The sequence below is a fragment of the Sprattus sprattus genome (genome assembly GCF_963457725.1).
Source record: "Sprattus sprattus genome assembly, chromosome: 21".
NCBI classification, from domain to species: domain Eukaryota; kingdom Metazoa; phylum Chordata; class Actinopteri; order Clupeiformes; family Clupeidae; genus Sprattus; species Sprattus sprattus.
This window is the reverse complement of record NC_137919.1, coordinates 12330159-12346135: the sequence shown is the minus strand read 5'-3', so window position 1 is coordinate 12346135 and position 15977 is coordinate 12330159. Positions and strand designations below refer to the sequence as shown.

General features: G+C 39.8%; 1 pseudogene across 1 annotated transcript in view; it reads right to left on the bottom strand.

Annotated features, from left to right (window-relative positions):
- LOC308382119 overlaps window positions 1-10039 on the bottom strand; it is a 44441-nt pseudogene extending 34402 nt beyond the window's left edge. The window contains exon 1 of the transcript in view: window positions 9961-10039. The product of the transcript in view is annotated as an uncharacterized misc_RNA (transcript). The remainder of the gene's footprint in view (window positions 1-9960) is intronic.
- Between the last annotated feature and the right edge of the window lie 5938 nt (window positions 10040-15977).

Genomic DNA, 15977 nt, shown 5'->3' with positions numbered 1-15977 from the left:
AGTCAGACAACTTTTTTACATTCGCAAACCCTTTGGAAACTGTCACCACACCAGCTCTGTTTCCAAGTGTGTAGATAATATGCTCTCACTTGAGATATCCTCCCACAATTATTCCATCCAGTCCTTTTAGACTCTTCATAGCTCCAATATCTGTGCACAAAATTATGCCAAGTGAGAAAACAAGCGTGGCAGAAGTATTTGTAGTTTTAAAGGACAATCATGTTGTTTGGTTTGATAATAGAGATGATTTTAAAAGTCACAAATCACATTGACCTTATGCCATAATCCATTCAACTGAAGGTTTACTTGATCAACATAATGCAGTTACTGATACGCAAGTGTGCTCTCCCTTAACCTCCACCCATTTAATATGTTCAGTGACAAGAATGTACAGTTATCAGCACCTCTGCTTATGGGTAAAGATGCAAATAATATGACTACTTGTGGATTCCTTATTGACGTGACCACACACACTTTAACATAACTAGAAAACCACTGAGTTGTTACAAAATGTAATTCAAATTAGATAGAAAAATAGAATCTACTATTTACCGATACATGTGTATCGCTGGGCTAAAGACACCTTAAAATCACTGCAGGGATGTAAGACACCACAATCATCTACAATAATGAAACCACACGCTAAATGTTACATCAAAGGAGAAAAATAAACATCAGGGGCCGTATTCACAAAGAATCTTAGGGCTAAAAGTAGCTCATAAGTGGCGAATTTAGGAGAAACTCCTAAAAATAATGGGCGTGTCAGTCTTAAATGTAGGACTCCTAATTTTTTTTACTAAGAGCAATTCACAAAATATTTTATCCCTAAAAGTAGCACCTAAGTCTAGGACAGCTTAAAACTCCTCATGAGGACTCCTAAATCACTAAGACCTATTCACAAAAAATCGTAAGATGGCTGCAGCCGACTTGGAATTGATAAAAGACATTGCTTAAACCGTAGGTATTAATATTGTCGTAGAATTAGCGCGGGATGCGATGACGCCTTTAAACAACGATGTGTCCCGAAGTAAAATGTTTGGAAACATAAAGATAACCTATTTGGCTTCGGGAAAACGCAAATGACGACACTGGGAATCATCAGTCAGCCGTTTAATTCATCAAACTATCAACGCACTGTAGACCCCACATCATCCAACAGTTTATCCAGTTGCCTTTGGACAATCGCCAATTACACAAGATCAAAGTAAATTCCATGGCGATCGCAGGAATGTCCAGTGACGGGACACACATTACAATAATTCGTCCACCGTGGCCTGGATGTACCGAAGACTCGTGCATTTCAACGGAGAGCGGTCGCAGGTTTTTGAGAACTTACCAGCTGGATGCCGCTGGGGTGACAGTGGCTATTGGTCCTGGGACCAGTAGGCTTTCGCCTAGGCTACGGTTCACGTTCGTTTCGCTTTGATCAATTAAGATTGGAGGGCTTGAAGGGCCGTATGTGCTGATATTTGAAGTGGTCAAGGGCTGGAAATATAATATCCTAACAGTTTGCTGGGTGCTTTAATTATTACTGCCTTGATTACATGCAATTGCCATATTTTATATTGATCGCTTTATATTTCTCTTACAGTTTTTCACTATTGTTAAAAAGTATGAAGCGAAAATTCGGCACAATCTGCACAACCTTCACGTCATGTATCAATCGCTCGCCCCAAGTGGGAAATACTTAAGATTCCCTTATCTACATTAGAGTCCGATTTTCCTTGTGAACACACTGATGTCAATTACACATCACGTTGTTGTCAAAACAGTGTACACAAAGTTCTGTTGTTGCACACAATTTTCAAGTAAAATCTCAAAGCATCAACCTGCAAACCACAAATAGTCAAATCTCTAAACTTTCAGGTCTTTTGACCAATTTGCAGTGAGGACTGCACCATTAAAGTGTCTTGAGCCTCTGTTTTGTTGGATAAACTATTGAAAACTTTGAAAAGATCCACAACCAGAGAAGGAGAGGGGTAAGAGTGAGAGGAGGAAGAAGAGGAGGACAAGAAGGAGGAGGAGTAGGAGGTTGAAGAGTAGGAGGACAGAGAGAAGGAAGAGGAGGACAAGGAGGAGGAACAGAATGAGGACAAGGTGAAGAAGGAGGAGGATCAGGAGAAAGAAGAAGAAGAATGGTCATCTCTAATGAGATTTGGGCCGCTGTGGTAGACCATGTTTTCATGGTTTTTCATTAGAACCTTCAGGATGGAGAACAAGTACGAAATCTGTTTGCCTTGTGTACTGTAATACTGCATATCAATATAATATACGTAGTGTGCTCACAGTATTTGTATTTTGCAGGACTGAAAGAGAACCACACTGTGGAGGAAGAAAACACACTTTCAATATTTTTTGAAAGCAAAGTAGCATTTTCCAGGAGATATAAAGGGTTTTGCATTTTCAGTTAGTTGCTTTGGAATTTGTGTTTAGAGTTTTGAGAACGAGGCATGCTTTCAAAAAATGTGTGTAAGCAATTGAGAAAAACTATAAGCATTTTGTATACAATTTTATGTCAATACAATCTGGTGGAACAGGAGACTAAAATTGTAAATATGGTTTGTGAGAACAACGGTATTGCTGTTTTATGTTTGACTATGAAAAATGTAGGCCTACACTGATAAATTTTACAAAAGGAGAAAGGGCTCAATGAGTCATTGTCATTCATATGGTGTGTTTCGATGATTGTGTTTCCAATTTTGCACTTCTGTGTGCTGTAAATGCTTGGTAGTGTGCAGCTAATGCTTAGTTGTGTGTACTAAATTAATGTATGTGTGTGTGTTTTGAAAATATGGCTGTGTGTACCAAATGAAAACACGAGTTCCATTTTGTGAACTGTTAAGAGATTTGATAGCAAAGAGTCATCTTGCAAAGGGAGTGTCAGGTTTAGCATTTTGTGTGTGAGGTTTTCAATTTTCTGTGTGCAGTTTTGAGAAAGACGTTACTGTTTTGAAAAACGGGTTTTAGCAACAGTGAAAAACTGTAACGTGCTAAGTGTCATTCCCGTTGGATGCACAAACTTGTCATCATGCGTGTGCATTCTGCTAACTGCACTGTCCATAACTATTTAATATGACTTAATTTGAAGCCTAGGTTATTCTCTTATTTTCAGTCGATATAGTGGGATTGTTAGAGAGACGTCACAAATGAGTTTTTAATGAGAGAGCCTGTCAACAACCAATCACCGTCCTCACCCCTTCTAAACTCGTGCATGAGAACCGACGTCATCCATAGCAACGGAGTTTTTATCTTAAGCTTAGGAGTTGGTATTATCCTTAGTATGAGTAGGTCTCAGAGCCGTTGTGAATCACTTTTAAGAAATTACTCCTACGTAAAAGGTTTTAGCGCGAGTTAGGAGCACTCCTAGTGGTAAGATAAAAGGCTTTGTGAATACGGCCCCAGGAGTACTAACCTGGGGCTTGTGAGCAGTTTCTTGTCCACCCAGTGCCATCCATTATCAGAGTTTGTCCTCAGTCCTATCCAGTAATCCCCTGAGTGGGCATTTATGTATTGCTACAATGAAATGAAAAAAAGAATTATACAGTATATTATAATAGAGCTTATGGTATTATGATGATAGACGGCTTGTGTCAGGACAAGACTAGAAGTCCACCTGTTCCTTTTCACTCTCTATGATGGCCAGGTCTCCTCCCTTAGTCACACAGGCATCTCTACTTTCAGCCCAGGTCTTCTTATCAGTGGAAAAGTAATACCACTTTCCACTGAAATACTCCCAGCCATCTGCATAAGTAATTGATTAGCATGTGTAAACCATGTATGGAGGAAGGTTTGTCTTGAATCTTCTACTGTTTTAACAGCCAAGCCGAGCAATATTGGGGTTTAAAAGCAGACAAGAAAACTTCATATCAAGTATCCTTATTACAGTGTACAGAAGTCATTTCATAAATCAAGAATTCACTCATATCATGATGATGACTCATGGTGTCTAAGAAGAACCAGACATAACTCACGGTCAAGTTTAGTCTGGAAGACTGTGTTTTCCTCTGAGAGAGCTGTGTAATTCCTCTGTAACTCTGTCAAGTTCATCTCAGTCTCTTTACAAACAAACAGAGTTTCATTCAGAACATGTCTGGATTGTGTATTATGTAAAAAATAATAAATTACTCAGTATTTTGGTGGCAGAAAACAATGCACACAGAGTTGATAATGCAGCCATGAATATTTAGCCGAACTGATAGCAAATGAATGATGACTTACTGTTGAGTTGATGTTTCAGCTGTGTCTTCTCTTCAGAACTACTGTTGAGTTGATGCTTCAGCTGTGTCTTTTCTTCAGAACTACTGTTTAGCACACTCTGTAACTGCACCAGCCGTTTGTGTACCTCTGGTCAGTGGATGGAAGGTGAACATCGAAGTATTTTTTACAGTATAGTCAAGCAGTAGTATCAGTATTGATTTCACTTCTAAGTACACACAACAGACAAGGTTAGATGGCTGCTGGAGATTTGATTACTGGGTATTCAACTACGAGACTTTGCCATGACAACAGTGAACAGTGTCAACAGTATTGTATGATCAACAGATATAATATCTACTGTTTGAGTGATTGTTGAACTTAGAATCATATTTGCTTGCCATTAATTGTATTGTGGATCATATTTGCTTGCCAATAGTTGTATTTTGAATCACTGTGAAAGTGCTTTACCCAAGAGTTCCTTCTGAAGGCATCCAGAAGTTGTGTTGTGAGCTCACAGTAAAATATAATGGTCATCTGTTATTCCAGTGTCATATAAAGATCACTGGCCACCATCAACACGAATACATTCTGATGCCAGGGCAACTTGTAAGCCTGTGATGGGGTTTATGATAGTTACTAATAATTGTAATATGTCGATGTAATATCAATGGGCCTTAAGTGTCATGGCTATAAGTTGTGGTTATAGTATCGCCCCTGCCATGTTAATGACATAGTTAGGCTATATATTAAATAATGTGTTAACCTTGTTTTTAATTGATCTGTCGTCACCTCGTACTCACCAGTGTTGTTCTTCTGAAGAGCATGCAGTCTCTCCGTATGTGAACGTTCACTTGTGGCATCTGATCAAGGGGTTATTGAAAGAAAACCACAATCACCACCCCGATGCCAACAGTATCAAAACCATTTTCACCACCACTGATGCTAAAAGTATAAAAAGCATACTTGCTTATGTGTACCTTAGACTCTGTTTGGCTTTTAAACCCTTGTACTTTCTTACTGTCAAACCTTTGTACTTTTGCACTTTGCTTCATGGCAGAGCATGAAAACCAAGTAAAATAGAACCCTAGGCAGGCTCATGTGATGAGTTTAAGAACCCTAGGCAGGTTCATGTGATGAGTTAAAGAACCCTAGGCACTCTAATTGGCATTGAGACTAGGCCCCCACATTAATATCTGCCTAATACATTGACCTCATATGACCCCCATCATCTGCAGTGCCACCCACTGGTCAGTGACAAAAGAAACATCTAAATATGTCATACCATTTGCATGCTTCTAAATGACATATTCACAAATGAATAAATGATTGTTAGAGGCAAAAAAAGGTACTTATAGAGAAGAGCACAAGTGTCTGTACTTACAGTAAAGAGCACAAGTATCTGTACTTACAGATAAGAGTACAAGTGTCTGTACTTACAGAGCACACCCAGAGTGAAGACCATAAGCAGTAGAAGAGCAGTGAGAAATAGAAGCCAGACTGTGGGTTTCAGAAAGACTCTCCACTGGAACCTCTCCACTGATGCTGTTATGGGAGCGGGGTCATCCGAGTCACGTGTAGTAGTGGGTCGAGGATCATCTGAACTCAGGAAACCACATGAGGATATGTGCTAAGCTATCATTTTAACAAAACTCCATGACCTTTTCCTTGTACTACAACCACATGTGCTATAAGAGACATGGCAGGCCTATAATGTCAATGCACTGAGCACTTAAAACTGTATACAAACATAATAGCATATACTTAAAACTTTTAAAACTCTATACAAACATAATAGCACAGACGGATATAATGACAATATTTAAAACACCAACAACTTATCACTGAGGCCTGATACATATTGTCTTGTACAGACAACCGCACACAAAATACAGAAACCACACACACACACACACACACACACACACACACACACACACACACACACACAGACACACACACACACACACACACACACACACACACACACACACACACACACACACACACACACACACACACACACACTCACACACACTCACATATAAACACACACACCTAACATACCCTGATTGGGAAGACTGACTTTTGAGTAGATGACACAGTGCCTCCCTGCAGGTGGAAATCACAAAAAGCAGAAGTCAATATCTAGATGGAAACTGTAGTTGATGACTATCCGTTGTTAAACATGTTTGACAATGTATGAAGAGTTTCCATCAGTTTCCACAAGAGATAGAACAGCTTACACAGTTAGTACAGGAATTCAGATGATAACTGTGAAAATAAGACCCATTCAGACCTCCGCACCTTTTTTATCACATCACAAAATGTACCCATGATATGAGCTTCCAGTGTCAATAGAATATCATATACATTTAGGATCATGTTGAGGTTTGCCTGGTCATATTGAGAAGCTGGGATCTGTATTGCAAGATATAATATGTAGTGCCCTTCATTTAAAGTGTAACCACAAATGGTCAGTATCAACACTAACTGAACCGAAGTGTTAACATGGCTACTGTAATAACTAAAAGGGTACATTTGTGGTTGACATGGCAACAGTGGCACAGGATGTGACTGCAGACTCTCAATAGAGCACAAGATGTGACTCTAAATAAAGCATGCAAATTACTTCCTGTTCTTGTTTAAGCTTTAACACTTGAGTTCCGTTATGTCTCCAGAACCCAGCCCTACTTCCACACATCACTCACACTCACCCTTTACTCACACACACACACACACACACACACACACTCACACACACACACACACACACACACACACACACACACACACACACACACACACACACACACACACACACTCACCCTTGTCTCCCTCATGTTGGCCGGGTCTCCCTGATACGGGCATGTGGATGTTTGAGTATGTGGCATCATCAGTGGTTGTTTCTGAAGTTTGGGGAAGGAATTAAGAAGCAGAATTGCAGTTCAGGTGACATGGTCCACAGATCTGCACATCTCATCCTCTGAGTTAGTTACCATGGGAACAGGACTATAGGAAGTCATCAACTCACTCAGAAGCAGATCAACTTTATGTCAAGATGAAAAATGACTATGGGCCTTTTTAAGGGCACTGGTACATGAGCCTGAATCATGAGCGTGTGTGCTAAATGTCATTTTTTTTTTGTATATGGGCCATTCTACCGAATTGGTGCAAAGTCAGGTCGGAAATATTTGGATTTTTTTTATGTTTTATTCCCAAAACTTTGTCCGTATGTATATTGTGCCATATCTAAAGTACACTTATCTTAGCCTGGATACCAGCCCAAACCCCGCCCACAAAATTTTTTGTCAGGGAGATTTGGTCTGGCTCTGGGCTAATTGGGAGAGAGTTTCATCGGTAGGATCAAACCGGACCAATCAAATTGGCAGGGCGGGCTTTATACGTTGATGGACAGATACCAACGCTTGAGTTGAATTAACCGGTAGATTCGAACTCCGACCAAGATGGCCGCGTCTCGGGTGCTTAGTGGGGAATATTTTATGTGAATTAAGCTATCTACACGACTTTTTAATGTCTACATTGACTCGGTTAGTTGTGCATGTGCAACACGAATGTTACAGAGTATTGTTTGTCTTAACTAAAGTTCTCTAGACCATTATTGTTATATCATTGCTAACGTGTACACAAAAAACCCATCGAAATAAACTGTAGCTTGTAGCCTTAATGCTAATTAATTAACGTGAGCAGGCATATCTCAACAGACATTGACAGCGCATTCATTTTGAAAGAGGAACAGAGAAACGCGATTAAGGCATTTGTCATTGAAAAGATGTTTTTGCCGTCCTTCCTAGGGATCAGGTAAAAGTTTAATCTATCAGATGGTAATAGGCTACTACGTTGCTCTGATTGGTTCTAGGTATCCAATTCAGCGAATAGGCATTTTCTTTCCTGGTTCGTTGAAACACGCCCCGTAATCACAGCCCAAAGGTCCGGTATCAGACTCATATTCTGACTAGAATCATGAGTATGACATCGTCAGGCTACACTTATCTAGTAAAAGAACAGTCAATTTTTATATTGTATTTTCAGAATGTGTTGGAATGTTTTTCCTCTTCCAAAAATTGTCACTACCGAAACATCACATTTACTATAGTAAAAAAGTATTAATATTGACCTGTTCAGATTGTGTTTCCTTCCCTTCTCTGAAGAGTATTTTTACAAATATTTCTTGAAGGTTTTCACAATGAAATCCATAAAAATGAATTTTTTACCAAATTTTCAAGTTCAATTTATACAATTCATCAAAATCTAAGTGTAATATTTCTTTGTAAAATGCTAAATACTGATCATATTGATTCCAGAGTTGTTCATTGATGAAATTGAACATACATTAATCCAATCAGTATCATAACATTTTAGTTGATTACTCAATATACTTAATTTTTTACAAAACATCCTGTGTTTCGGTAGTGCTGCACTGTTTCGGTAGTGACATCCAGTGTTTCGGTAGTGACTGCACTGTTGGATGGATGTTCATTTCTCTCCCAAAATCTTCCAAAAGGTGCTCTGGGCCGCCCTTTAGTCCACACAACACATTTATTTAAAAATTATGGGATTGAACTACTTACCAATTCATTTTGTCACTACTGAAATCATCAGGTCACTACCATATGTTTCGGTAGTGACTGTTTCGGTAGTGATAATTCTAGCTAACTTTAAGCATAAATAAAGAATTCTAACAAGTACACGGCATGCAAACACATCTTTGAAGAGGTGAACACACATACAAACATAAGATTTTCCATGAAACCCCAAAAGGTTTACTTAATTGAAGAAAACATGCGTTTCGGTAGTGACAATTCTTAAGGTTACACGTCGATTTTCAGACTTTGGAACACATTTATATAAAAACTATGGGATTTAGCTACTTACCATTCAACCATGAGGGTCAGAGATGCAGTGTCACTGCATGGTCAAAAATGCAGAGTCGTGGCTAAAACACAGGCTCAGCCAATGGACTAAAACTCTTGTGTTTCGGTAGTGACATGAAAACTAGGGACATGATTTTTTGAGTATAGAAAATTGATTTAAAAATTAAACCCACAATAAATCTAAATATTCCAAGTTCTGTTTCAACCCAATCATAAAGATCTTTGAAATTAAATCATTGAAAAAAATTTAAAAAAATTGAAAAGTGTTATTTAAAGGCATTGAAATTTAGATGTCAGGGTTGGGGACAGCTACTTCCCAATAGAAAGTACCCTATAAATGATGATTTTGTATATATTTAGCTTATCACTATCTCATGTAATGCATTGGGTTTATATAGACCATAACATTTTCTAATTAAATATCTATGCCTAAATACCTAATTGTTTTGTAAATAGTTTTTATTGTTGAGGGACTGCATATTACACGAATTCGGTAGAATGGCCCATATATATTTGTATTGAGAGGTATAGATTTCAAACAGTAATTTATCCAATTATACATGAGGTGTCATTTAACAAAATTATTACAAGACCATGTGTCAAAGTCTGTGTGCTCAATGGTCCATAGACGACACAGATTTTCAAAAAAGAGTATTTCAGTTCCCTGACTGTAAAATCACAACTACTATAAGGGCTATCAAACTCAAGGGGAAACTAAATCTAATAAGGACTGGCAATGTGAAGTTTGTTACAATTTACACAGATAATCAAAATAGTGTGATTTTACTGATGCTTGAGTTTGTTCACCGTATAGGAAGACAGTGCATTTGTGCTCACCCTAATTTGAGAGGAAGTTGAGAAATACACTTACCAGCTTCCGCTGAGGTCATTTGACCTGATTTTTCTTTCGTGTGGTAGTTTACAACGGCATACACTGGATCACTGGACATCTTGATAAACAGACAGCGCCTCGTTTACGAGAAATGAAAGGGACCGTACAGACTTGCACTTCTCTCTTTCTCGCATTCACACCAGTCACACCCCAGTCACCAAACTACTCCCCCTCCCCCCATACACACACACACGCACACACGCCATACAGGAAGGTTTAGCAGGCCCTGACTGTCTGCTATTGGGATCTGCAGGCCCTGACTGGGATTTGCAGATCATATTTTACACATCACATAGCTATTAAAGTTAGTTTTATCAACAGTCTTGGTGCCTTAACTGTAAAAAAAAAAAAATAATTCTATTATTGATTCTCAGCACAGGCCTAGTGGCACCTGCATAATATATACGTATATATAAATATTACACTGACAAGTGCTACAGGCAGAATATGTGCACGGGGGGAGGAGGTGTGACGGCGGCGGTTAGTGATCCACCCTGACAATTTCACATATCTAAGTTTTATAGGCAAAATATGTGTGCGGGGGGAGGGGCATGGCCGCGGTTACAAGCACTCACAGGCGCACAGGCACATCAGTGGGCCGCAAATTACTTTCTAGTCAGAATGGTGGTCCGTGGGACAAAACCAGTTCAAAAACCGCTGGCTTAGTCTATTTAGCATGGTGCTATGTTGCTACCTGTTGCACCATATCTAAGGCAGCTCCTGCAGATAACAGTTATCAACATATTATATTAATGATTATATTTGTGTAATTCATATGTATGTTACACATTTCTTATGTATTTGTCCTATACAAATATCAACCAGGACTAGTCAGACTGAGTACAGTTGTTTGTTGTCTATCAGAGCATATTGTAACGTCTCCATCATTAAACTTTACACTACAGTTCCACCATCTCAGAGACACTTCTGACTCCAGGACTTCTACAGTTCCCTCATCTCAGAGATGCTTCTGACTCAAGTACACTACAGTTCCACCATCTCAGAGACGCTTCTGACTCAAGTACACTACAGTTCCACCATCTCAGAGACGCTTCTGACTCAAGTACACTACAGTTCCCTCATCTCAGAGACACTTCTGACTCAAGTACACTACAGTTCCACCATCTCAGAGACACTTCTGACTCCAGGACTTCTACAGTTCCCTCATCTCAGAGACGCTTCTGACTCAAGTACACTACAGTTCCCTCATCTCAGAGACACTTCTGACTCCAGGACTTCTACAGTTCCCTCATCTCAGAGACGCTTCTGACTCAAGTACACTACAGTTCCCTCATCTCAGAGACGCTTCTGACTCAAGTACACTACAGTTCCACCATCTCAGAGACGCTTCTGACTCAAGTACACTACAGTTCCCTCATCTCAGAGACGCTTCTGACTCAAGTACACTACAGTTCCACCATCTCAGAGACGCTTCTGACTCAAGTACACTACAGTTCCACCATCTCAGAGACACTTCTGACTCCAGGACTTCTGTCTCAAGTGCAACTTCACACCTTTGCTCACAAAAACACCCTGGACACTTCAGTCTCTCAGCTTGCCTCAATAAAAGTGCACAAAGAAGTGTATTTCACTCACTCAGAAAGCATATCATGTGGGAGAGCAAAGCTCCATTGTAGGCCCTCTGTCTTTATGTATGACGGCTCTACTCTGACTAAATAGATGTAAGGCAACAGAGTGGCTGTAAGTATTCAGTGTCTTTTACAAGCCTGTTTAATTTTTCAGTGAGTGATGAAGCAAATAATCTGACTTTATTGAGAACATGTAACACTTAAATATTATTTACAAACGCTTGAAAGTATAAAAAATAATGCACAATATCAATAACCAGAGGTAGGGCACGTGTCACTTTTGGTACAAGTGACTTGAAATGTGGATGAAATCAGATGTGAGCATAACAACATACAAAAAGTAACAGGATACATTACAAACCTACCTATGTTCCCCTCTGCAAGTCTTCCATTTACAGTGACCCATAAATCTGTGTTTTATAAATACCTATAATCCACAATTATTGGTAATCTCTTATGAACCACAATCATTTGGTAATCTTCTATCACAGCCAGTCTGCTGCCTTGCTCTCGCAGATTCTTTTGTACTGTCCTGCACACGACACAGTGTCCCAGAATTTGTCGGTCCATGAGAGAATAACACACTTTTCCTCAATCGGGTCGTCATCAGGATCTTTATCATCATTCAGCTGGCCTTCGCCCCAGAACCTGTGCACAGAAGAAGACTACATGTATCTGTCCTCTCTGAGAGTCACGCCCATGGCCAGGGTATGGGCACTTTATCACGTTTACTGAGTCACTTGCTTTCAAATGCTGTTCAGAGAACATGTTTTGTCATTGCCATGTACATAAACTGAGAACATGTAATAAGAAAACAAATAATACGTGTGGGAGTCACTGACTTTGGATCTCTGAGGGGAGAGTTGTCCATCCAACGCCAGTCGCCCTTTTGGGAAGAGTCACTCAGGCCAATCCAGTAGCCTCCAGCAGAATTAGTCAAGAATACCTCATAGATAGACCGAGAGACAGACAGACATATAGACAATACAGTATATACACTACATATAACATAAATAATACATACATAGTAGGACTAATCTGTCAATATAAGCTGAGGATGGTATCACTATACAAAACATTTACATCCCACAGATGAATAGATATGGTAAGGTTAAAGGTATTTGGTCTTTACACAAAGATGTGTGACTGCATTGAGACGTACCTGTTCCTCCTCAGTCTATAGATGTGTGACTGCAATGAGATGCACTTGTTCCTCCTCAGTCTCTAAGGTTTAAGGTCAAGCTCTATTCGGTCTTTGCACAAAGATGTGTGACTGCATTGAGACGTACCTGTTCCCCCTCAGTCTCTAGATGTGTGACTGCAATGAGATGCACCTGTTCCCCCTCAGTCTCTAGATGTGTGACTGCAATGATATGCACCTGTTCCCCCTCTGTCTCTAAGGTTAAACGTCACATACCTGTTCCTCCTCAGTCTCTAAGGTAAAAGGTCACGTACCTGTTCCTCTTCGGTCTCTATGATGGCCAGATGGCCTCCCATGGACACACAGGAGTCCCTGCTCCTGGTCCAGTTCAGCCAGTCGTTGGAGAAGAAGTAGCACCTCTCCCTGAAGTACTCCCAGTCATTAGCACAGGTGCTGTTCTTCCTCACCTGGATAACTGGGGGGGGGGGGTCTGATTTAAGGCTTTTCTAAATCGCACAAGATATGATTTGTTTGTGGCAGTTTATAAACCAAAAACCTACAGTAGCCTACTGATTTTTTTATTAAATTGAGTCTTTACCTCTAAATCAGTTTTTAAAATTCAAAAACATTCAATTTATGTCAAGGACATGATCTAAGCCCTCCAAAAGGTGCTAGTCATGACATACAGTGAGGTTCAGTCTAGATGCAAAAGGTGCAAGTCATGACATACGGTGAGGCTCAGTCTGGATGGTAGTCAAGACATACAATGAGGCTCAGTTGTGAGGCTCGGATGTTGGACTTTTCTCTAAGGAGAGAGAACATCTTGATAGATTTAGGGAGGCAGAGAGAGAATGAGAGAGGGCGAGAGAGAGAGAGAGGGTGGGAGAGAGGGGGGAGAGAATGAGAGCGGTAGGGTGGGAGACAGAGAATGAGGGAGAGAGAGGGAGGCAGGGTGGGAGAGAGACAATAAGAGAGGGAGAGAGAGAGGGAGGGACGGTGGTAGAGAGAGAATAAGAGAGAGGGAGGGGGAGAGAATGAGAGAGAAGGAGGACTAATGATGACTTACGGTGAAGCTCGGTCTGGATGTGGGATTTCTCTCTAAGGAGAACAGTGTGTAGTTTTTTCACATCGTCCCAATTTGCCTGGGTTTCTGTTCAAAGAAAATTAAGCATTAGTTAGAATCAAGTTGAAGAGTTTGCCTTTACATTTCCTTAATTCTAAATCCTCTGTTACCAATGTTAGCATTTAGCCCCCACAAGAGTCTGCCAACCTCCCAAAAGGATATGTCAGTCAGTCAGTCAGTCAGTCAGACCATGATTACTTTGACTGGTTTGGATGAGATAGCCAGCTAGATTTAAGCATGGTTAATGAGAGAATACTTTGGCTAGTTGGAATGAGAAAGCCAGCTAGCTTTAAGCATGGTTAATAAGAGAATACTTTGGCTAGTTTGAATGAGATAGTCAGCTAGCTTCAAGCATGGCTAATGTTAGAATACGTTGGCTAGTTTGAAGTTTCCATGGAGCTGAGGCATTCCAACAGCAACTTACGATTCAGGTTGTGCTTAAGTTCTGTCGTTTCTTCAGAGAGAGTTTCATGTTTTCTCTTCAAGTCTTCCAGCTCCTTCTCAGCCTCTGTTCAAGAAAGACATGTATACATAAATCTGACTCTGTCAACATGTAGATTCTAGACATGCGTACTTAAATCTGACTGTCACCATGTAGATTGAAGACGTGTACTTAAATCTGACTGTCAACGTGAAGATTCATGACCTGTCAATCACACTGGTGCCTATTTCACCCACGTACAACATTTTAGAGTCATAGCTTTTTGTTAATTGTTTAGTTAACTTTAAATAACATCCCTGAATAATCTTGAACTGCTCAGTAAATGCTTTGTATAGATGTGAAATAATCATCTATACCAGGGGTCTTCAACAGGGGGTCCGCGACCCCCAGGGGGTCCGCGGAGGTACTGCAGGGGGGTCGCGAAATCTTTGGTTGATAAGATAATTTTTTTTAATATTTAAAAAAAAAAAATCCAACCAATTTTTTTTCCACAAATTTAAATGTCTTCCAAATCAGAATTGTATTTATTCCCTTTAAATTCACATTAACATAAATCCAACATATTGTAGCGAACGTATAAATTGATCGAGAAGACGTTATCTTTCAGTCCAATCGACACATTCAGCTACCCACAGGAGCTCTCTCAAGCTGGGCACCGGTTCACTCACAGCACCTTTCATGCACAGGCACTAGCCAATCAGATCGCGTTTCTGCTCAAGTCTAAAGAGCGCGAAACTCCATAGCTGGTCTTGTTTGTACATTGTTAGTTTGACATTTTTTTGCTTAGATTTTAAAAAAAATAAAAAAATAAAGAGAAATAGACACTGTACAAGGTCAAAAAACGTTAATTGTAACTGAAAAATAAGTGAGGATTTGCGAGGTGTGTGAGCCTCCTAGCTAATGTTAGCATGCTACTACCTACAATCTTAACAACTTGCTAGCGGTGTGATTGGTTTGTTGACCTGTCAATCTCACTATAACATCTATGTTGTCAACACAACTCCATGCGCCAGACTCCTCCTCCGTCATCCGTTGGATCGTGTCAGTCAGGAGTAATTGAAAAGAAGATACATCTCACTAATGTGGGAGGATGTGTGCCATCGACACAATAACAGGGTAGCTATGTTTATTTGGCACTAGGCCCAGTATATTATAAACAAAATGTTATGCAATTTATATAGTAGGGGGTCCCTGCTCATCTCGCCATAAGTTTGGGGGTCCCTGGCCTGAAAAACGTTGAAGACCCCTGATCTATACCATAGTTATTGGTCATATTCTGTCAAGGTAAAGGAAGACAAAACTCACCATCAAACTCAACCTGAATGTCTTTCTTTTCACCAGAGATAACTGTGTATTCTCTCTTTAGGTCCTCCCAGTCTGTCCGAATCTCTGTGAAAATAAGGGAGGCTTAATTCTGCATTATTGTGACTCTTTCAAGATATTCAGTTCCTGCAAATCAGTGGTTTTCATCAGTTGGATCTAAAGGAGGCGGTGCAGAGTGTGGAGCAAACACTTCTTTATGTTAAAGAAATACTGTTTATTATAGAAATGGAATAGAACAATTTTTAGTATATTTATTTTCATTTTTCATTTTCAAGAGCTTTCATTTTGAAATGTTTTGTTGTTTTGTTTGTTTTAGGATAGACTCCTGCCATTGGCATCAACTGCAGTGGATTTGAAACTTAAAAAAAAAAAATGGCT